Source organism: Pelodiscus sinensis, chromosome 6 (assembly GCF_049634645.1).
Source record: "Pelodiscus sinensis isolate JC-2024 chromosome 6, ASM4963464v1, whole genome shotgun sequence".
In the NCBI taxonomy this organism is placed as follows: domain Eukaryota; kingdom Metazoa; phylum Chordata; order Testudines; family Trionychidae; genus Pelodiscus; species Pelodiscus sinensis.
Window position 1 is genome coordinate 39,328,181 of NC_134716.1, and position 24,599 is coordinate 39,352,779.

At 45.9% G+C, this 24,599-nt stretch overlaps 1 long non-coding RNA gene across 1 annotated transcript in view; it reads right to left on the reverse strand.

The window, feature by feature from the left end:
• LOC142829850 (uncharacterized) overlaps positions 1-22,877 on the reverse strand; it is a 38,872-nt gene extending 15,995 nt beyond the window's left edge. Inside the window, exons 1-2 of the long non-coding RNA XR_012904714.1 lie at positions 22,745-22,877; positions 572-633 (exon numbers count right to left, since the gene is read on the reverse strand). This is a non-coding gene — a long non-coding RNA (uncharacterized LOC142829850). The remainder of the gene's footprint in view (positions 1-571; positions 634-22,744) is intronic.
• Between the last annotated feature and the right edge of the window lie 1,722 nt (positions 22,878-24,599).

Genomic DNA, 24,599 nt, shown 5'->3' on the forward strand with positions numbered 1-24,599 from the left:
GTGAGGGGAAGAAGTCTGATTTGCTGAAAATTATTCAAGTTATATTTGAGACCAGAGACAAAAATTATACAGTCTACAACTATATTTCTCAGTGCTTACAAACAATGCTCATCTGCCATTATTCAAAGTCCTACCCTCGTAAAAGTGTTTATAAACTCTGTTTAATTGATTTGGTTTCTGCTCATATTTCCTTCCCCCCATTATAGTTATTTCCCCTTCTAGCACAAGAGCACCACCAAATGATCTGATTTACCTGCTGAGGAGTTCTTTGAGCATTTTTGTTGCTTTTATAAGCTTGATATTGTGGATCTTTTAACAGTAACCATGTTTCTCTACTGATTCCTTTCTCAGCTGTGCTTTTCTTCCATCAACCCTTCCCAGTCTGAAAACTTTCCCATATGTTCTAAGAACTAGAGACTAGTCAAACATCAGAAATTCTATCACACTGAAAAATTCTGATATTTCAAAGTTTGTTTTCATCTTCAATTGGAATGACATTGATCTGTGTCCCCCTGAGCTGATGCAGTGCCGGCTGGGAATTTTAATTTGGTTTTTGCATGCCCCCACTTACCTCTACAATCCAGCCTTCTCCTGCCAGACTACATCTCTAGCAAATGTTCAGTTCAGGTCAGCCTATTCCAAAACAAAATATTACATTGAGATTTTCCAGATGGAATTTTGTTTCCCTTTGAAAGATTTCAATTATGCAGAAACTAGATTTTGCATAAAAAATAAGGTGACAGAAAATTCCCAAACAGTTTTAGTAAGAATACAGTCCTATTTTTTAATATCAGCAAATCAGCACTTTCAGAAGGTAAACAATCATTTTTTCCAGAATACTTTCTTCCTAAAACTGCACAGCATTGAGAAACTTAAAGAGAAAAGGATTGCTACTAAACCTAGATGATATGCACATTAATTAACCCAATATAGCTGATGTTTTAGTTGAAAGTGGGTTTTTTGTGAATAATTAAATTTTTCATTAGACCAAGGTTCTCACAAAAGTGAAACTTTTCATCAAAGAAATAAAAAAAATTAAAAATGTCAATTTACAACTGAACAATTTTGATTCAGAAATGTCATTATGGTGCCTTCTCAGAGCTGTAGTTCAGGTTCTGCATCCTCTTAATTCTCCTTGATAGACAGACTGTGTCCCTCAGCTGGACTACATCTCCCATGATGCAATGCAGAAGGAGGTGATGACACATTGTATCATTGGAAATGCAATTCAACCAGGGAGTTCAGATGGCTAGAATGGCAGTTCCTATGAGACATTTCAGCACCGTTTGCAAAGTAAAATTTTTAGTTCTCAGCCAAAAGTTTTCGTCCTAAAATTTTCAATTTTTGATTCTTCAATGAAAAGATATTTTCATCAACATTTTCTATAGAAAATAAAAAATTCATATCAATACTTGTATCAACTGCTATGGATGTCAGGAGGTACAGTGAAGTCTGGGTTTATGAAGAAGGAAGTGTATGACTACTCTCATCACAGCAGAAATTTTCTGGCTTCTTACAGCCTCTTTACAGCAGCAGCATTTTGGATTGAAAATGGGAGGCAAAATCTAGCCCAAAAGTTTTGAAATGTTTATGTCCAAGTTAGGACACTGAAGTGTGGTTACATCCAGGGAGAGTAGGAGACAGAAGGATCAGCTTTGAGATGAAGCTGCTAAGGCCTTGCAAAGTTATCTTGAATGTTTATGGGTGCTTGTGCCCACTCACCCGCATGTACCACAATGATTATTATAATGAACATTTCTATTTTATTTAAAAAATTACTTGTCCTGAGTGGGCAAGTAGTAAATCTAAAGGTTGGTACCCGAGGATTAAGGAAGCACCTAGAGGAGCAAAGTGGCTCAAACAGGACAGAATTATTACTGAGAAAGAAATTGCAGTGAAAATGGATAGGACAGGTAGCAAGCTTGAGATCTGCCTTAGGTATAGCTATTTGGGGTAAGGATATTGAAAGAAGAAAAATGCAATTTCTCCCTAGGTCTCCCATTTAACAAATAAGAATTACCCAAATATTTAGAGAAGAGTATGCATTTTCACCTAGAGACACAGCTCTTGTCAGTCAGTTATGTTGCTTGGGAACTCACAGCAGCAGTGTTGTTTAATTAGTCTCATCTTCTGTGCAAACAGAAGCTCATTATCTTTACAAGTACAGTATTGCTTTGGGGACTGAAGTCCATTCAAATTATTACTAGTACAAATATAGATGTTGTCCAAGCAAGACCATGTTATTCAGTAAATAGATATGACAAGCTGCTGATATAAGTTGAACCATTCCAAGAAATGGTTGATGGACTGGTATCTGCCTGTAAACATGGTTTCCCTCCATAGTCCCTCCCCAACCTAAGAGGAGACTTGAATAGGGATTTTTTTTCTTCTACTATAAATGTCTGGTCCCTACATTACCTGTGACTCATTAAACAGGTTTCCAACCACCACACATGATCACCCCAGACAGAAAATCTGCAGTCATTTAAGGGTATTTCCTGGTACTGCACTGCTCACACCTAATAACTCAAAACACACAGTGGAAGACCAGGTGTTCCCAAAACAGGTCATGGCATACAGCTATGTGCTCAATTGCTGCATTAACACGCTCCTGGCCTTTTCATCTTCAGATTCCTCTGAAGGCAGATACTAGTAATGAGACTCCAATGAAATTCAGAGCTGATTTCTTTACAATAGGTAAGAGACCTCCTCTAGTAGTGTTGAAAGTGCAGTGGGACCCACTTCACTGCCTCATGTACTTGGGATAAAATGCTTGTTGAAAGACTAAATCCCTTTACCAGAATATATTTTTTCAGCACCCAACCAAACCATAAAAGAGAGCACAAAGGCAGCTTATTAAAGGATTAAACCTTTTTAAAAATAATAATACAAAATAACTTCCTATTAAGTCATGTCTTGACTGATATAATGAAGACTGTGATATTTTCTGATCAATTATCTATCTTTCACCAGAGCTGTACATCTTTAGCACTTCAAGCTCAACTGTCAGCCAATGAAGACTGAGCAAACTCACACATATAATCAACTACCCTAATATGTTAATTCTGTGATGACATCACTCTATGGTAACATCATCATGGTCCTTTTCCCCAGAGTTTGCCAATGACTGAAAGAAAACCTAATATTTAATTTAATAATTTACAGTACAGATTCTGTCTCTCCCATTCCTATTCCTACATGACATCTATGTTTCACTATCCACAGCTATTTATGTTTTTCATTTTTCCTCTTTGACTGCCAAGTTTGTCACCTCTCTTGAGCACTAACAGCATCAAAAAGAGTGAATTCTTCTTCATAAATACAATGGGCCAGATTATGATTTCTATTCCATAGGTGCAAAATAATGATAATTCCAGTATGCTTCAGAACCAACAGGGATGAACACTATATACTGTGGAAAAGTCAATGTGGCTTTTGTAGAGGGAAATCATGCCTCATTACATTTATTAGAATTCTTAGGAAGAGGAGGCAACAAACATGACAAACGTGATCCAGTTGTTACAGTGTACAGGCAGTCCCCGGGTTACGTACAAGATAGGGACTGTAGGTTTGTTCTTAAGTTGAATCTGTATGTAAGTCGGAACTGGCGTCCAGATTCAGCCACTGCTGAAACTGACCGCCAGTTCTGACTTACATACAGAATCAACTTAAGAACCCCAAGCGTCCCCAAGTCAGCTGCTGCTGCTGAAACTGATCAGCAGCTGATTCCAGGAAGCCCAGGGCAGAGCAACTCTGCCTCGGGCTTCCTGTAGTCAGCGCTGGTCAGTTTCAGCAGCGGCTAAATCAGGACGCCTGGGGCAGAGCAGCTGGGGTGCTGCTGGGTTGCTCCAGTAGCACCGCTCCTTGGCACTACTGGACCAACCCAGCAGCACCCCATCTGCTCTGCCCCAGGCGTCCTGATTCAGCCGCTGCTGAAACTGACCAGCAGCGGCTGAATCAGGACCAGAGCAGCTGGGGTGCTGCTGGGTTGGACCAGTAGCACCCAGAGCGGCGCTGCGGGACCAACTGGCAGCACCCCAGCTGCTCTGCCACAGGCATCCGGAGAAAAGCCTAGTCTGCTGGGGGGGGCGTACTAGCTGCGCCCCCCCCCCCCACCCCAGCAGACCAGGAAGACACGGGCGGCGGACTGAGACGCACAGCGGTCCCGCCGCCTGGGTCCTCCGCGGCTTTGCTCCCAGTCTCTCTGGTCTGCTGGAGACCAGCAGACCAGGGAGACGGGGAGCAAAGCCTCTGAGGACGCCGGCAGCGGGACAGCCGCGGGGCATCTGGGCTGTCCCGCTGCCGGCTTCCCCCGTGGCTTTGCAAAGCCTTGGGGAAGCCGGCAGCGGAGCAGCCCAGGCGCGCCTGGGGTGCCCCGCAGCCCGAGCCCCCCCGCCGCTTTGCAAAGCCGCGGGGAAGCCGGCAGCGGAGCAGCCCAGGTACGCCTGGGGTGCCCCGCTGCCCAAGCCCCCACCCCCGGCTTTGCAAAGCCTCGGGGAAGCCAGCAGCGGAGCAGCCCAGGCACGCCTGGGCTGCCTCTCTGCCCGAGCCCCCCCGCAGCTTTGCAAAGCCACGGGGAAGTCGGCGGCGGAGCAGCCCAGGCGCGCCTGGGGTGCCCCGCTGCCTGAGCCCCCCCCACCCGCGGCTTTGCAAAGCCGCGGAGAAGCCGACAGCGGAGCAGTCCAGGCGCGCCTGGGCTGCCTCGCTGCCCAAACCCCCCCCCCCCCCGCGGCTTTGCAAAGCCACGGGGGGGGGGCTCGGACAGCGAGGCAGCCCAGGTGTGCCTGGACTGCTCCGCTGCCGGCTTCCCCGCGGCTTTGCAAAGCCACGCGGGGGGTAGGGGGGCTCGGGCAGCGGGGCTGCCCCGCTGCCCGAGCCCCTCCGCGGCTTTGCTCTGCGTCTTCCTGGTCTGCAGACCAGGGAGACACAGAGAAATCCCCAGAGTACACGGGCGGCAGGACCGCGAGGTCCCGCAGTCCGTGTACTCTGGGGCAGCCCTGTTCATAACTGCGGATCCGATGTAAGTCGGATCCGCGTAAGTCGGGGACTGTCTGTACTTGGACTTTCAGAAGACGCTTGACAAGGTCTATCATCAGAGGCTTTTAAATAAAGTAAGTAGCCATAGGATATGAAGGAAAGTCCTCTCATAGATCAGTAATCAGTTAAAAGATAAGAAATAAAGATTAGGAATACATGATCAGTTTTCTCAGTGGAGACTGGTGAACAGCAGAGTACCACAAGAATCTGTACTAGAACCAGCATTCTTCAATATTTGTAAATGCTGTGGAAAATTGGGGTGAATAGTGAGGTGGTAAAGTTTGCTGACAATATAGAATAACTCAATATGTCTAAAGTTGAGTGACGGAGTAATAAAGTGAGAGATGACATTCAGTGTTGATATGTGCAAAGTAATGCACACTGGAAAACAATCTCAACTATACCTACAAATTGTCAGGGTCTAAATTAGCTGTTACCACTTAAAAGAAAGACTCAGTATGAATATTTGCTCATTTTGCAGCAGCAGTCAAAGCTAACAATGTTAAAAACCATTGGAAAAGGGATAGAAAATATGACAGAAAATGTCATAATGCCACTACAGGTTGTACCTCCCTCGTCCGGCACCCTTGGGACCTGACTGGTCCCGAACAAGGTTTTCTGAATGAGGGGAGGTCTTTCCCAACATGGCCCATGCTTACCCCAGGTAGGACTCTAGCCAAGCTCCACTACTGCCTGCTCAGCCATGGCTCCCCAGGCTGCAGCTCCTGGGCTGCCATGGCTCTGTGGCTGCTGTGGCTTCTGGGGCTGCCAGGACCGAGGCTTCGCAGCTGCTGGGACTCTACCACCACTGCTGTCCTTCCGCTACTGCCCAGCAACAGGGGCCAGAACTCCCTGCTGCACCTCCCTCTCTCAACACAGGGATGCTGGCTGAATCACACCCATCCTCCCCCACTCCTGCCTTGTGACCCAACCTCCTTATCCTTGGACTCTGTGGTCCAGGAACATCCATGATCCTGCCAGACCATGGATGTTGCCAACCCCAGAATCCCAGTTAAGGGAGGTACAGCCTGTATATGAAGACATGGTAAGCTCATACCTTGAATACTGCATGCAGTTCTGGTTTACCTATCTCAAAAAATACAGAGCTAGAGAAGTACAGAGAAAGACAACAAAATTATTATGTTGGAATATGTTAGTTTTCATATTATGAGAGACTAAAAAGTCTGGGACTGGTTAGTTTAAAAAAGAGAAGACTTATGGGTGAAATGGTAAAGAGCTATAAAACCAAGAATAGCATGGAGAAAGTGAATAAGAAAATGTTATCTACCCCTTCACACAACACAAGAGCCAATGAAACTAATAGGCAGCAGGTTTAAAACAAACATAAGGAAGTGCTTCTTCATACAGCACTCAGTCAACCTGTGGAACCCATCACCAGGGGACATTGTGAAGGCTAAAAGTATAACTGAGTTTTTAAAAAAATAGGTAAGTTCTTCGAGGATAGGTCCATCAATATCTATTAGCCATGCTGTGTTTGCTAGAAGCTGGGACTGGGGGTACATCTAGACTACAGGGTTTTGTCGACAGAAGTTTTGTCGACAGATACTGTCGACAAAGCTTCTGTCGACAAAGAGCGTCTAGACTACATTCAGTTCTGTCGACAAAGCAAGATGCTTTGTCGACAAAACCCTGTAGTCTAGACACAACCCTACATGCAATAACACCTTCTGTCAACAGAACTCTGTCGTCAGAAGGCGTTATGCCTCGTAAAATGAGGTTTACCAGCGTCAACAAAACTGCTGAGTTCTGTCGACGTTATGTCGACAGAACTCAGCGGTAGTGTAGACGCAGGTATAGTTTTGTCGACAAAAGTCCACTTTTGTCGACAAAACTCTGTAGTCTAGACACACCCTGGATGACAGCATGGCTAATGGCATATGGGGAGGGATGATTCAATAAATTGCCCTTTTTCTGTTCATTCCCACTGCAGCATGTAGAACCAGCCACTACTGGAAAACAGGATACCAGGCAAAATGGACCATTGTTCTGACCCAATCTTATGTTCATCTCTGGTCTTGAGAATATAATTAAGGCTGCATAGCTATTTAATCTGTTGCCTCTCTGCTCAAACCTGTTGTATTAATTTAGATGAAGTAAAAGAGCCTAAGGAGTCATGCGAGCACTTATTCATTTACTGATCAAAACAGAGAAAAGGAAAAGACTCAAAACAAGGCAAAGACCATGAAACAAAAATTGAGTGATTATGCAAATGATCAAAACCTATATAAGTTCCTTATAGTAGATAGTGAATATTGGTTAAAGTCTTTTATTCAATCACAAGTCCTTTCTGATGGGAAAAAAGGATATATTTGGCTGTCCAATTCTGCATCAGGAATGACAGTCACTTTCCTGCTTTAGACAAAACAGTCAGATACAGAAAGCAGAGAAGAGATAAGATAGTAAAAATGGAGGAAATATGGCTTTCATTGATATTCTCTGGCCACACAGCATCTGGTCAGTCATGGACAGATGCATTGAGCCAGCAGGTTGGCCATAAGAGATATTGGTTTGGCTCATAACTCACTACACTGATAAAGGAAATCATCCAGTTGGTCTGGTCAGATCCCTCTCCTTCATGATTCTATTCAAGAAAAGCTGGTTTGAATGGGCCATCTCATCTTTTCATGTAGTATGGCTGACTTTAGGAAAGTCAAAAGAGGCTTAAAACATAAGAAAGGTAGTGGAGGATGGAAAGAAGCATACCAGAAAGCAAAAGACAGGGCTAAATCTCATATGTATCAGGTTGAGGTCCTCATTGATTCAGCAATGAAGGTCAAGTGTTCGCACTCGAATATCAATGTCTGGTGTCATGACAATAATCCTTCCATGACGACTATAGAGATAAGAATGTTTGGTTTTTCCCTCACCCAAAATCTTTTAAACAGACCCAGAAATGGTAATGGGTGGAATGGTCTAACTCCTCATTGTTTTGACCACCAATTAGGCCTAATTTCCTAAGCACCTGTTTTGGTCCATTACTTCTGGTACTCCTCTTTGGTAGATGTAGGTAATTAGTTGACCCCTACCCCCAGTAGAAACCACCCTTCCCTCCCCCCCCCCCCCCAGCTACTTTTTTTCCCCTTGCCTCATTCCTTTCCCCTTCATGCCTGGATAATGTTAATGGGCCACTTAAGTTTTGATATGTGTACTGTGACACCAAGTACTTTTCCTAGACCTGAAAAAGAAAGCTTGTCTCTCTCACCAACAGAAGTTGGTCCAATAAAAGAAATTACCTCATCCACATTGTAGAATATATGACTTAGTATGTTATAGTCTAATGTTTCAACATTATCAAAACAAAATATTTCATGTATCTGAACTGAAATTTCTCACAATTTCATTTTTATGAGAAAATACAAAAAAATTGCTTTGATTTGAAATTAAAATTTCCAAATGTTAGAATTTCCCTGGGGGATAGAAATTCCATTTTCCAATCTGATTTGCTGAGATTAGTATAGGCTCCAAACAGCCACCTGACAGTACTAAAGTGTTGTCCCTAGTTTGCTGTGCTAGATTCAAACTGATGTGCAGGAACGGAAAGTTTCCATTAATCTTGCTAGCAAACTAGCTTTCTGTTTTGATCACATAAGTTATTTCTCCACTGCCACAAAACCTCATTCCTTGTCAACTCTTTCTTCAAACCTAGTTTCAGAAAAATGTTTCATATGATCAATTTGATGTCATCTTGCTTTTCTTTTTCTTGCTGCATACTGCAAAGATTAATGTTGATAAATTCAGCTTTGAGTAACAATCAACATTTCTTGATCACATGGTTGATTTGAGTCACATACTCAGAATTAAAGCTGAGTAAAGAACTCTGCACTATGAACCGAAAGGAGTAGTGGAGAATAATGTTTTCTTGCTATGTGCTTTCTTGTTCTTTCTATTTGTTTTGTTAAATCATTCTTGAGAACAGTAACCAGGGTAGCATTTGTAGTACAGGTTGAACCTCTCTAGTCTGGCACTCTCTGATTCAACAACATCCGTGGTGCAGCATGATTTTAGTTAGCCAGATGTCCACTTATCATGGGTGTGGCCAAGTTTGTTTAAAGCCACCCGTCCAGGCTCTCTCAGTGTTCTGTGCTGTTATTCAGCTTTAGTTTCCTAGATGTCTTCTAAGAGCCCAGAAAGCAGTGGAAGCATTACAATATCGACTTCAGGTGGATCAGCACCCATCAAATCCCAAAGTGGAGAGCTGAAGTAGAGAGGTTCAACCTATATTATAGTTCTGTTAGGATGGATGTTCTCATTCATTCCTTGTCTTGGAATGGGTGATGAGGAGATATCACTTGATGATTACCTGTTCTATACATTCCCTTTGGGCACCAGGCATTGGCCACTGTCAGAGGACAGGATACTGGCCTAGAGGGACCTATTGTCTGTCTTAGTATGGCCTTTCTTAGGGTATGTCTACACTAGGCTCCTAGTTCGAACTGGGGTGGCTAATGTAGGCATTCGCACTTGCAAATGAAGCCCAGGATTTAAATATCCCGAGCTTTATTTGCATGTTCCTGTCTGGTTGCCATTTTTAAATGCCACTAGTCTGGACTAACTGCCCGTGGCTACACGCAGCAGTTAAACGGTAACTTGAACTAAGTCCTTAGTTCGAATTACCTGTTACTCCTCCTGGAATGTTACTCCTCCGGTCTCCCCCCCGCCGCGGGCAGTTAGTCCGGACTAGTGGCATTTAAAAATGGCAACCGGACGGGAACATGCAAATAAAGCACGGGATATTTAAATCACGGACTTCATTTGCAACTTCGAATGCCTACATTAGCCTCCCTAGTTCGAACTAGGGGGCTAGTGTAAACATACCCTTATGTTCTTATGTTATTAGCAATAAACCTCATTTCAATAATATATCTAGATGTCCCAGTCTGTTGTGTCATTCTGTCACTGTGGGAAATATTTATTTGTATATAATATGAAAAGCACTCTTTATTAGAATTCGGACAAGAAAGTAGCAGATTTTCAATCTTTAAAACTATACTGAATTAGCAAAATAACAGCATTGAAGACTGAACCAGAAAGATCTCCTCCACCACTTTCCTTTCCTATGGACGCTGTTTTGAAGTGTCCCCCATGTATAAAATCAATTCCACCAAAAATTTCAGACTTATAGAGGTGCAAATTGCTTTTGTAATTTGAACAATCCAATTCACTATTTTTTTCTCCCCTGCCCTCCTTCCCTTATTTTTATTCTTGGATCTGGACTTCTAATACTCCAGTCATCTGAAGAAGTGCTCACGATACCACAAAAGCTCATGATACCATCTACACATTTTGTTAGTCTTTAAGGTGCTGCTAGACTATTCGTTGTTTTTTAAGTAACCCCTCCAAAGTTACTCAAAAGCACAATATTACTGATGAAGCACTAACTCTATAATTTCTAATGCAAAAACATGCCACTGTATAACTGATAAGTTTGGCAGTGTTATTTTTTAAAGAAAATAGCAAATGATACCAATTAACAATGAACCAATAGGATCTAATTTTCAAAGTAACAGAAGCACAAGGCAGCTTGCAAATATACATGCTCAATTACATGCTTAATTTGCATGCAGTTACTATGGCTTCACGTGAAACGCAGGTATTCAAATTCCACTGGCTATTGCATGATTTGCATTTGCAAGCACAGAAAATGCACATTCAGTTTAAACGTGCAGTTATGCGTGCACTTTTCCACATTGCCCTGAGCTTCTAATATTTGGAAAATTAGACCCCAATGGTTATATTCTGTTCTTCAATACACACTACTTCCCCTGTCTTATTAGGAGTGTATTCAAAGATAGAAATAAATTCCATCTGTTCTCACAGCACCTAAGTCTAACATTTAAATTGTTTTAGATATTTAAAAAGTGGCTGAAAAAATGAAATGTAAAAGCTAAACTGATTCAATTATCTAATGTCCTTTAAAAAAGAGAAGTAACTTATAATGTCTGTAAGGAGAAATTTGTAACTGAAATGCCAAGTGGTGCTTAACTACAGTGTTGAGAATCCTGCACTATAACACTTGTACAATAAAACATTCTTGTGCTCTAAGGGTCCTTTCTTGGTTTTGTGCTTCACATTCATTCACTGGAACAAAAAGGGGAGGAAAATTAAGCTTTACAAAAAGAAACTGGAAGGTAAAGAGGAAAATGAGGAAAAGCATTGGACCAATTAAGGAGTGAACTGGACAGATATTCAAATAATAAAGCAAGTAACCTTTGGTAGTTTAGTGGAGAGCAGAAAAGAAGAAAGAAACTTAAGTGGCAGGATATCAGAAGGAAAGAAGTTAGAGTAGGACTAGAATTTTTATATTCAGGATTTACTCACCTAAAAAGATTAAGAAAGTCAAGCTAGGTAATATACAAGATGGCAAAATTCAGCCGGTCTTAACTATATGTGAAAATAGTTTTATTAATGGGCATTTATAATGTGCCTTTGAGCTGCAGGCTTCAGAATCCTTTACACAAGTGGGTATTATTATCACCATTTTACAGAAAAGGAAACCAAGTGGTAAGCTTCTAGTAGATCTGCATGTACAACTCAAGTAGCCTGACTTCCTCTTTGCTGTATTAATGAGACCTCTCCAAAAACCAAGTACAATGAGGCTGGCCCATTGTGCGTAGTCAGTATCACTGTTTAACCACCCTAGTTATTTTTGAGTATCTTTCACATACAATAGAAGAGAGAAAGCTATTTTTAAAAATAGGAAACTGCAGTCATAAACTCAGAAAAATTGGTAGGAAGACGCTGGGGCAATTATAGTATTTGAAAAACTACTTTTAAAACTTTTTTTTTAAATTAGCCTATGTTTCAGGTTGATATTGTTCCTTTACAAAAAATCTATACATGTAGTTACCAGATATGTGCATGGAAAACATGGAATGTTTACACCCAATGTAGGAGGTCATTTCTGAAATGTAGGTATATGCAAATAATCATTCCTTATTTATTAGGAATGATTTCCTGAGTCCTAATAATTATGTAATAACTGTAGGATCTTATTAAATAATCTTGACAAATATTTAATAACCAAGAAATATTTGGCATGCAAACTGAGCAGTTATTTTTAGGAAAACATTTTGTTTAGGTTTTAACTTATAAGAGTCATTACCGTTTTTCCACTTTAAATGCAACTCCCATGGAGATCATGGACCTTATTCAGTTTTGGGGGGGATGTTCCACACTAGATGGAGGAACGTGGCAGTCTATGGCAGTATAGCTGCCAGCCTGGCCACAAAAGGCCAAATGCGAACCCAGGAGCAGGTTTGCATGACAATCAAGTTGGTCCGACGAGACCTCCACCCCGAGCCCTGAGCTTCCCCTCCCCCTTCTTCCCCTTGCATTCTCCTTCCAGCTCCCTCCTCCCAGATTTCCCCCTCCCACCTTCTTTCCCCAGTCTCACCAGAGTTTCATTTCCCCATCCTAGCTTTGTTAAATAAAGACAGTTGTGTTTATGAAAAAAATGTGTATTTTATTTTACATGAGGAAAGAGGGGGCAGGGGTTAGTGCAAGGATGTGAGGGAAGAATAAGGCACAAGCCCCCAGTGGAGCAGACCAGGGACACTGTTAGTGCTCCTCAGGGTGGAAGCTCTCTCTCAGGGCCTCCTGGATACTGACAGTCCCCCGATGGACCTCCCGGATGGCAGCCTGCAGAAAAAGCAGCCAGGCTCGCAGCAACGCGTCCAAGAGAAGCACCAGAGTGCCCAGGGGCGGCTCCAGCTCCTTGTTGCAGAGTACTGTGGTGTCCTGAGTGAGGGCAACCAGAGCACGCAGAGACAAAATGCTTTGCCATCCCTCATTGAAGTAGGCAAGCAAGCAGGGAAACATGAGAACCGGCTGTCCGGGGGGGGGGGGGGGGGGGGGGGAGGTCCCTTTAAGCACAGGCCTCAGATAGCCTCAGGCAGCAGCCACACAAAGTAAATCCTGACCTGATGCCCTTCCGGACCTGGTTGTGGCTGGCCTTAAACGCAATTCAGTGTCCACTCAGTGTGGATGCACTATTTCGAAATAGCAAAACGCTATTTCAAAATGCATTTTGTGTGTGGACATATTATTTTGAAATATCTTATTTTGAATTAACTATTTTTAAATAGCTTATTTCAAAATAACGCTGTAGTGTAGACATACCCATAGATACAAAACTGTAACTTCACTGTGGACTTACACCCCATGCAACTGAGTATAGAATTTGGCCTCTTTGTTTTAAAGATACAATGGAATGAAAAAGTTGCCTGTACCATTAATTACAATGAATATTTTGTACTTCCCTCATATTGTGGTATGTCACATGTTACAATTGCAACAATGTTGCAATATCTGGCGAGATGCGAAGAGATACTCATAAATGTTATGCTGTGTTATACATACTGGGAAGCTAAATTTAAAATCTGCCTTAAAATGCAGTACTGGATCATGGTTGTTAGACTTATGGTGTGAATCAATCTCCAAATAGCAAGGAAGTTTGGGGAGCAGTCATCTATTAAAGGGATCTTCAAAATATTATCTGTTTTATGGAAAATATCTAGGAACAACTCAAGTGTTTATAGTGGAATAAAAAAAATCTCCCTTGTTCCTGAGAGCTCTTTAACAAAGGCTCGTTTTGTTATTGAGTTTTCTTAACCCTTCTTTTTGTGGGAGTAAATCAGACCTTGAATAGTGTTTAAATGTAATTTCCTCACACAGTATCAAAGCCTGCTTTTTAAACTCAAGTAGCAATTTAGTTACCTGGACTTTATTATATATTCCTGCTTCAAAATTCACCTCCTATTTGAATATAGTTTGTCTTTCATTTCAATCCAGTTTCAATGACTCCGTCCCTCCTGCTAGACTAGAATATGGTAATAGAGACAATTATGTCATTGAGTATGCAGCACAGCTCTCAGGTTAAGGTTTCACACCTGGGTGTCATTATTCTCTCCCATATCAATTTATTATTTAAGGACTTATTATTTGAAAGCTCTTACAGTGCTCTGGCAATTAGAGTGGCAGAGATTCTGTCTGCATTAAGTGTATTTATTTTGCTTTCCTAGCTTTTTATGCTAGAATAATTAAATCCCTTTCTAATGAAGCAGTAACAAGACTGTTTGAAATTGCCAATACTTCCCAGATCCTTCTAATCATCACCAAAAAAAAAAGAGTGCTAACATATATGTGTGTATCTGTATTACACACACACACACACACACACACACACACCATACGGTGGTTTATAGATGTTAAACACAGTTAAGTATTTCAATTCTATTCACATTTGGTAATACAAACTGATTTTCTATATAGAATCATAGAATCCCAGGGCTGGAAGACACCTCAAGAGGTCATCTTGTCGAGCCCCCTGCTCAAAGCAGGACCAGTCCCAACTTAACCATCCCAGCCAGGGCTTTATCAAGCAGAGACTTAAAAACCTCTAGGGATGGAAATTCTACCACCTTCCTAGGTAATCCATTCCAGTACTTCACCACCCTACTAATGAAATAGTTTTTCCTAATATCCAACCTAGAACTCTCTTACTGTAACTTGAGATCATTGCTTCTTGTTCTGCCATCCGTCACTACTGAGAACAGCCTCTCTCCATCCTCTTTGGAAATTCCCTTCAGGAAGTTGAATGCTGCTATCAAATCCTCCCTCACTCTTCTCTTCTGAAAACTAAATAAGCCCAAATCCCTCAGCCTCTCCTTGTAGGTCAAGTGCTCCAGCCCCCTAATCATTTTGGTTGCCCTCCGCTGGACCCTCTCCAATCCTTTCTGTAGTGGGCGGCCCAGAATTGGATGCAATACTCCAGATGTGGCCTCACTAGTGCCAAATAAGAATCACTTCTCTAGACCTGCTGGCAATGATCCTCCTAATGCACTCTAATATGCCATTAGCCTGCTTGGCTACAAGGGTACACTGTTGATTCATTCATCCAGCTTCTCATCCATTGTAATCCCCAGGTCCTTTTTGGCTTAACTGCTACCTAGCCAGTTGGTCCCCAGCCTGTAACAATGCTTGGGATTCTTCCATCCCAAGTTCAGGACTCTGCACTTGTCCTTGTTGAACCTCATCAGATTTCTTTTGGTCCAATCCTCTCATCCAGGGCTACTCAACAAGAGGTCCATGTGCCGCATGCAGTCTGTTTGTTTGCAGCCCTCAGTGCAACTTGGGTTACGTGGGGTTCAATACACAGCTCATGGGTGGGATCCTTTGAACATGGCTTCCACTGGGAACACGCTCCACAATGGCAAGGCATCTCCCAGACAGGGAGAGCATTGAAAGACGCAAGTGGACGGGCTGGCTGGAACAGACGGGTACAGGTGTGTCAGCATTCCTAGCCACCAGGGAGGAGGTAGTAAAAGCGCCTCCTGTGTGAAAGAAGCTATTTGCGTATATTTGAATATGTATTTGCATATACATGCAACCACAATTAAGTTACGGCCATTGACGTTTGCTGTGAGTATTATTGTGGCCCCTGGGGCTCTGAAGTTGAGTAGCCCTGCTCTAATATGTCTAGATCACTCTGGACTCTATCCCTGCCCTCCAACGTATCTACCTCTCCCCCAGCTTAGTGTCATCTGCAAACTTGCTGAGAGTGCAATCCATCCCCTCATCCAGGTTATTAATGAAGATGTTGAATAAAACCAGCCCTAGAACTGATCCTTGGGGCACTCCGCTTGAAACCGAAAGCCAACTAGACATCGAGCGATTGATCACTACCCGTTGGGCCCAACAATCTAGCCATCTTTCTAACCACCTTACAATTCATTTATCCAATCCATATTTCCTTAACTTGCTGGCAAGAATATTGTGGGGACTGTATCAAAAGCTTTGCTAAAGTCAGGGTAGATCACATCCACTGACTTCTCCATGTCCACAAAGCCAGTTACCTTATCATAGAAGCTAATCAGATTGGTCAGGCATGACTTGCCCTTGGCAAAACCATGTTGACTATTCCTGATCCCATTCCCCTCTTCCCAAGTGCTTCAGAATGGATTCTTTGAGCATCCCCTCCATGATTTTTCTGGGGACTGAGGTAAAACTGACTAGTCTGTAGTTCCCTGGATTGTCTTTCTTCCCTTTTTTAAAGATGGGCACTACATTTGCCTTTTTCCAATCATCCAGGATCTCTCCCAATCTCCATGAGTTTTCAAAGATAATGCCCAAAGGCTCCACAATGACATTTGCCAACTCCCTCAGTACCTTCGGATGCATTAAATCCAGACCCACGGATTTGTGTGTATCTAGCTTTTCTAAATATTTCTTAAACCGTTCTTTCTCTATCAAAGGCTGCCCACCTCCTTCCAATACTGCGTTACCTAGTGCAGTAGTCTGGGAGCTGACCTCGTCTGTGAAGACAGAGGCAAAGAAATCATTGAGTACTTCAGCTTTTTCCACATCATCTGTCACTAGGTTACCTCCCTAATCCAATAAGGGCCCCACAACCTTTCTGATCACCCTCTTATAGCTAACATACCTGTAGAAACCTTTCTTGTTACCCTTCACATCGCTTGCTAGCTGCAATTCCAATTGTGCTTTCGCCTTCCTGATTACTCCCCTGCATTCTTGAGCAATATATTTATACTCCTCCCTAGTCATCTGTCCAAGTTTCCACTTCTTATAAGCTTCTTTTCTGTGTTTTAGCTCACCAAGGATTTCCCTGGAAAGCCAATCTGGTCACCTACCACATTTGCTTTTCTTACTGCACATCGGGATGTTTTCTTCCCATGCCTTCAATAAGGCTTGTTTAAAATACAGCCAGCGCTCATGGACTCCTTTCCCCTTCATGTTAGTACCCCAGGGGATCCTGCCCATCAGTTCTCTGAGGGTACGTCTACACTACAGCGCTAGTTCGAACTAACTTAGTTCGAATTAGTTAATTCGAACTAAGCTAGTTCGAACTAGCGCATCTAGAACTAAAAACTAGTTCGAACTAGCGTTTTGCTAGTTCGAACTAGCGCGTCCACACTGATTGGACGCAGGGGGGCATTTAAGGGCAGCTGAAACCGGTTCTGGCAGGGCATCAGGTCAGCAGTTGCTTTGTGTGGCTGCTGTCTGAGGCTATCTGAGGCTCGTGCTTAAAGGGACCCCCCCTGGACAGCCGGTTCTCAGCTTTTCCTGCTTGCTTGCCAACCTCGCCGAGGGACAGCAAAGCGTCGGTCTCTGTGCCCGTCTGTGTCGGTGCTTCCCTTCGGGGGGGCCGCCGCAGGTGGCAACATGGAGCCACGGCTCGCCCTGCACCTTCTGGTGCACGTTCTGGACTTGCTGCTGCAAGCCTGCCAGCAATGGCTCGAGGCTGCCTGGCACCACCTGGGGAACGTCAGCCCCCTGCCTCTCCGCCTGGCCGCCCTGGGGGCCGTGGAGGAGCCGCGGCGGCGCCCCGGCACCGGCGTGCCCCGCCGCATCTGGCGTCTGGACACCAGCAGCGACTGGTGGGACCGCATCGTCCTGGAGCACTGGGACGACCGACAGTGGACCCAGAACTTTAGGATGAGGAGGGACACCTTCCTGGAGCTCTGCGAGTGGCTCGCCCCTGCCCTGCAAAGAAGGGACACTCGCATGAGGCCCGCCATCCCCCTCCAGAAGCGGGTGGCCATCGCCCTCTGGAAGCTCTCCACACCGGACAGCTACCGATCCGTCGGGAACCAGTTCGGCGTGGGGAGATCCACTGTCGGAGCAGTGCTCATGCAGGTACGGCGCTCGTCGGCCACCGAGCCGGGGGGGAGGGGGGCTGCGAGGAGGGGATGGGCCGCCCCAGGGACAAAGGGGGGGGCGGGAGGAGGCGAAAGCGCCCCGCACCGGAGGGGTCGGGCTGTCCCGGCCGTACTACACGCCGCCAGGGGGGTTGCTTCCGGGAGTGGGGCGCGGGGCACTGCCAGGGCACGCACGCTCCCAGCCACCCGGGCGCCCCACTGATTGACGCTTTGCTGTGTCTCTCTCCGCAGGTGGTCAAGGCCATCAACCGGGTGCTGCTCCGCAGGGTGGTCCGCCTCGCCAACCCGGATGCCGTCATCCGGGGATTCGGCGCCCTCGGCTTCCCCAACTGCGGGGGGGCCATCGACGGGACGCACATCCCCATCCGTGCCCCGGAACACCAGGCGTCCCGGTACGTGAACCGCAAGGGGTACTTCTCCGTCATCCTGCAGGCCGTATGTGACCACCGGGGACAGTTGACGGACATAAATGTGGGCTGGTCCGGCAAAGCACACGACGCCCGGGTGTACCGGAACTCCTCCGTGTGCCAGCGGCTGCAGGACGGGACCTTCTTCCCCGACCGCCACATCAGGGTCGGGGACGTGGACATGCCCGTCTGCCTGGTGGGGGATGCCGCCTACCCACTGCAGCCCTGGCTCATGAAGCCCTACACGGGACACCTCAATCCCTCCCGCCAGGCCTTCAATAACAGGCTGAGCAGGGCCCGCATCGTGGTGGAGGGGGCCTTCGGGCGACTGAAAGCCCGCTTTCGATGCCTCCTCACCCGTCTGGACCTGGCCGAGCACAACATCCCTCCCGTGGTGGCGGCATGTTGTGTGCTCCACAATTTGTGTGAGCGGAAGGGGGAGGCTTTCTTGCCAGCCTGGATGGCTGAGGCTGACCGCATGGCTGGACACTACGGTCAGCCCCGCACCGCCGCCGTCCGGGAAGCCCAGCGGGGGGCCATCCGGATCCGGGAAGCCCTGCGGGAGAGCTTCCAGGTGGAGGAGGAGGAGGACTGACCTCTCCCTGCATGCCCCACCGGGGCCTTCTTCCACCCTACCCCCCCCTTCCCCTTTCCCCTCCCTACCTACTGTCAAATAAAGACACCTGTTTTTCCAACAAAAACGTCTGTTTATTTCACAGAACTGGGGTGGGGGAGGGAGGAATGAAGGTGGGAGAAGGGAGGGGGAAACCTGGGACGAGGGAGCTGGAAGGGGAGGGGAGGGAAGGGAGGAAGGGAAAGGAAAGCTCAGGGGTGGGAGTCTGGGTGCCTCTCCCGTCTCGCCACACTGCGGGTCCGGGGGCGTCGGTGGGGAATGGTTGTGGAGGGGGGGGCAGAGAGGACAGGGGGTGTGGAGGAAGCAGGAGCGGAAGCAGGAGGAGCAGGAGGAGCAGGGGGAGCAAGAGGGGGAGCAAGAGGGGGAGCAGGGGGAGCAAGAGGGGGAGCAAGAGGGGGAGCAGGGGGAGCAAGAGGGGGAGCAAGAGGGGGAGCAGGGGGAGGAGGAAATGGAAAGCGGTCTAGCAGGCTCTGGAGGTGGCCTCGCAGGGCACGGCCCTGCTCCTCCAGGGCCTCCAGACTCCTCTGGCGCAGCCTGAGGTCCTCCTGGACCCAGTGGTCCTGGAGACGGAGCTGTCAGTCCAGGAACCGGAGATGCCGCCTCTGGTAGTCCTCCTGGTTCCTGGCTGTCCTGCTTGCCCGGGCGCGGGCGGCTGCTGCAGGCGGGGTGGTGCGCCCTGCAGTCCCCGGTGCTGCAGCTGTGGTGCAAGAAGACCAGCGGTCAATTACCCCAGGGGCCCAGGTGTGTGAAACCCAGCTCCCCTCTGCAAGGCCAGGGCCCCTGCAGGATCCCCAGCTGCTGCTCCGTAGTGGGCAAGGCCCAGGCGCACGGTCCCGGGGCTCCCTCTCGCCCCAGCCCCCCGTACACATAAGGGGAACACGAGGGTACTCACAGGTGGACGCCTCCCCGGCCTCTGATGATGCAGGCGAGCGGCTCTGTGGGGTGCCTCGGGGGTCCCGGGTCCTGGGAAGGCTGGCGGCAGGCTCCTGGCTCTCAGAGCCCTCTTCCTCCTCCTCGGTGTCCAGGAGCGGTCCCTCTGCCCCGGGGTCAATCACGTCCCGGGGGGCAGGGACGGCATGAGGCCCCAGGATGCGGTCCAGGGCATGGAAGTGGGGGCAGGCCTCCGGGTCAGCCCCTGGCAGGCAGGCCCGGGAGTAGGACTGCCGCAAGTCTTTAATCTTGCAGCGCACCTGCTCCCGGCTGCGCTGGTGGCCCCTGGCGGCCAGGCTGGCAGCCATGCGTCCATAGACGGCCGCGTTCCGGTGGCTAGTGCGGAGATCGTGGACATTTGAGGCTTCCCCCCAAACCTCGATGAGGTCCACGATCTCCGCACTTGACCAGGCGGGCGCCCGCCTTTTGCGCCCCCGGGCAGGCTCCTGGGAGCCGCCAGGCTGGTCGTGGGGAGCAATGGAGGGCTGGGAGCCCTCGGATGGCTGGCTCATAGTGTGGCAGGTGCAGGCTGTGCAGGCACGGGTGCTTGCAGCCTTGCAACTGGCACAAAGTGAGTAGCCAGCCCGTGGCCCTTTAAGGGCTCCGGGGCCGGGAGGGGGGCAATAGAGTTTCCCTGGTGTTGGCCAGAGTGGCCACCAGGGAAACCTGGGAAGCCTTAGCCTCCCACTAGTTCGAACTAAAGGGCTACACAGCCCTTAGTTCGAACTAGCTAGTTCGAACTAGGCGTTAGTCCTCGTAAAATGAGGTTTACCTAGTTCGAACTAAGCGCTCCGTTAGTTCGAATTAAGTTCGAACTAACGGAGCGCTAGTGTAGCGCATAGGAAAGTTAGTTCGAACTAACGTCCGTTAGTTCGAACTAACTTTCTAGTGTAGACATACCCTGTGAGAGTCAGAAGCTGCTTTTCTGAAGTGCAGGGTGTGTATTTTGCTGCTCTCCTTTCTTCCCTTGGTCAGGATCCTGAAATCTACCATCTCATGATCACTCCTTCCCAGGTTGCCACTCACCTCTACTTTCCCTTCTAGTTCCTCCCTGTTTGTGAGCAGCCAGTCAAGGTGCACATGGCCCCTAGTTGGTTCCATTAGTATTTATACCAGGAAGTTAACCCCAACATTCTCCAAATCTTCCTGGATTGTCCGTGTACTGCTGTATTGGTCTCCCAACAGATGTCAGGGTGATTCAAGTCCCCCATGAGAACCAGGGCCTGTAATCTGGAAGCTTCTGTTAGTTGTTTGCAGAAAGCCTTGTTTACCTCACCCACCTGATCTGGTGGTCTATTACAGACACCAACCATAACATCACCCCTCTGGCTCCTGCCTCTAAACTTAATCCATAGACTCTCAACAGGCTTTTCTCCCTCCATATACTGCAGCTCTGAGCAATCATACTGCTCTCTTACATACAGTGCAACTCCTCCTCCTCCTTTTTCCCCCCGCCTGTTCTTCCTGAATAATTTATATCCTTTCATCACAGTGCTCCAGTCACGTGAGTCATCCCACCAAGTCTCCATTATTCCAGTCAAATCTTAGTTCTTTGACTGGACCAGGACTTCTAATTCTTCCTGTTTGTTTCCCAGGCTTCTTGCATTTGTGTACGAACACCTTAGATAACTAGTTGATTGCCCTACCTTCTCCATTCGAATCAGGGGTCCACCTTTGTTGCTCCTTCCTCCTTGTGTTTCTTCTCGGTATCCCACTTCCCCACTTACCTCGTGGCTTAGGTCACCTTTCCCAAACAAACCTAGTTTAAAGCCCTCCTCACTAGGTTTGCAAGCCTGCCCGTGAAGATGCTCTTTCCTCTCTTGGTTAGGTGGATCCCATCTCTTCCTAGTAATCCTTGTGCCCGGAACAGACTCCCATGGTCAAAGAAACCAAAGTCCTCTCTCCGACACCACCTGTGCAACCACGTGTTTACTTCCACAATTTGATGATCCTTACCTGGACCTTTTTCTTCAACAGGGAGGATGAACGAGAACACCACTTGAGCTTCAAATTCCTTAATCCTTCTTTGCAATGTTAAATAATCTGCAGCCCTGTCGAGGGCAGGGCGGAGGGCCTGAGCCCCAGAGAGCAAACACAGGCTGCCCCAGGGATGGAGTTGACTCCTGCACTAGAAAGGCAAGGTAAGGGACCTGCTAAAGGTAGGGAGATGGGGTCATTCTTGGTCATATTGTTAATTTCCATGTGTAGAAGCAGGAAGGGGTAGTGATCCGAAGATTTGATCAGTTTTGGAAGCCTCTCAGTCACATCCTGATTTCTGGCTCCTGATAGGAAGCACACTTCTCGAGATTCCAAGTCTGGTCGGCAGATGGATGACTCTGTCCCTCTTAGGAAGAAGTCCCCAACCAACACCACCCATCTTCTTCTGGGGGTGGCAGTCGTAGAACCCCCATTCCTAGGACTATGCTTCCCATTCCTTCTGGTAGTTTGGGTCTCTTTCTGATCTCTTTCCTGAGAGGTCCCTGCCAAAGCATTTTCCAAAGTAGTGCCTGTGCAGAGATCCTGAAAGCGGTTACTTACCTCTACTGGAATTGGGGATACCTGAGGTGGCTTTCTTCTCCTGGAGGTTACCTCATGGCACAAGTACTGAAGTGGGAGTGTAGATAATTACAAACTAGCTAAGCACCAGAAAAATGCACAATGAAATAATCTGAATAAAGGAACAAAATCCATCCAGCTTTAGCAACATTAATACATACTTTATCTTAATTATGATATCTATCTTATTATGATATGATACCTTTATATTTGCATCTCTTATTCCAAAACAAGTTTCACATTTATTGCTGCTGGAAGATTAAATTTGCCATCTAAGAAGAAAAAAAATGTAGAAGGCACATCTTGAAATATATAAAACTAGCAGGTGAGGCCTATCATTGATCAGGAAGAGTCATTTTGCGTAGATTACACTTTTAGGAAAGTTCAAGAAATTAAATATATGTAGTACATTTTTGTATTAATATGCTTGCAAAAGAGAAGCAAAAGAGTTTTTAAATTTTAACTTCAAACATTATTCTTACTTGGTGAAGAAAATTAAATGGTGTTGGTTAAAATAAATCAAAAGCAAAAAAATTAAATTGAAATGAATTGCTGTTGCATAAAAATCTTAAGACCAGAGTTTCTCAAAGTGTCCATGGACCCATCCTGAGCAAGCTGCTACCGGGTGACTCAGGTTTGTTTACTTACTGACTCCATAGCGACAGAGCCTCATGGCTCCCATTGGCTGCGGTTCACTGTTTGCAGCCAAGTGGAGCCACAGGAAGTAGTGACTGGGTCATGCTGCTTCCCACTGCTCCCCTTGGCTGCAAACAATGAATTTAGCCAATGGAAGCCTTGAGTTCTTCATGGCTGCAAAGCGGGTAACTAAACAAATGGAGTGGCTGGAAATAACTTTCTCAGAGTGGATCCACAGACCAGTTTGCTTTAGACAATGATATCAAGCAATCAATTCTGATTCTTTATAATATTTATCATATTAGTAAGTAATATGCAAATACATTCTTAAACTGTAATTAACAAAACAAATGTGAATGCCGAAGAAGATAACTCCTATCAAATAAAGCTTCTATTTAGGGTTCAGAAAAGGGCAACTAATGATTAGGGGTTTGGAATGGGTCCCATATGAAGAGAGGTTAAAATAACTGGGACTTTTCAGTTTAGAAAAGAGAAGACTGAGGGGTGATATGATAGAGGTATATAAAATCATGAGTGGTGTGGAGAGGGCGGATAAAGAAAAGTTATTTATTAGTTCCCATAATCAGGGCTCGACAATTAATGTAATCTACTCGCCCATGGTGAGTAGATTACAAGCCGGCACAGCTGCGCAGCACGGTCTGCGCATGCGCAGCGTGCCAAACCACACAGCTGGCGAGTGGGGCTCGCCACAGTTTGGCGAGCCCTGCCCATAATAGAAGAACTAGAAGACACCAAATGAAGTTAATGGGTAGCAGGTTTAAAACTAATAAAAGAAATTTCTTCTTCACACAGCATGAAGTCAACCTGTGGAACTCCTTGCCAGAGGAGGCTGTGAAGGCTGGGACTATAACAAAGTTTAAAGAGAAGCTAGATAATTTCATGGAGGTTAGGTCCATAAAAGGCTATTAGCCAGGGGATAGAAATGGTGTCCCTGGCCTCTGTTTGTCAGAGGCTGGAGAAGGATGGCAGGAGACAAATCACTTGATCATTGTCTTCGGTCCACCCTCTCTGGGGCACCTGGTGTTGGCCACTGTTGGCAAACAGGCTACTGGGCTAGATGGACCCTTGGTCTGACCCAGTACGGCCATTCTTATGTTACTTTTTCTGTAATTAAATAAAATTATTTTGTGTTTCAGTAAACATTTTCTTTGAACAAAAATGACAGTTGAATAAGCAACTTGATTTTAATTTTGTTAACAAATATATTTTATGAACTCTAATCATAATAGTTGTGATTTTTTCTAATGAATAATTAAATAATTATTTAAGCCTTTCACCCAGCATCTTCCAGTGTAAAAAGTAGTGTATTCAGCTAATTTAAGTGGCAGGTTTGTTTATGCAAAAACTGGCATCTGTAGGTAATCGCAAAGTATGATTTTATTTTGCACAAACAAATCCACAAACTCACTCTTCAAAATATATATTAGATACATTAGAAGTTTTGTTACATGCCTGTATATAGAAACATTAAAAACACATGTGATATACTGAGGACTGTTTTGCAACTGCAACTCGTTGCTTTGGGTACACATACATGGCACACTCTTTATGGAGGCATGTAGAGTACATAAACTGCATAGCCCCCTTAGCATATGTATAAATAGCAGCATAGTTGGTGAGGCACTGTTTAGAGAAGTAAAGACACACATGAACCATATGGGTATGTATTCTACATGGCTC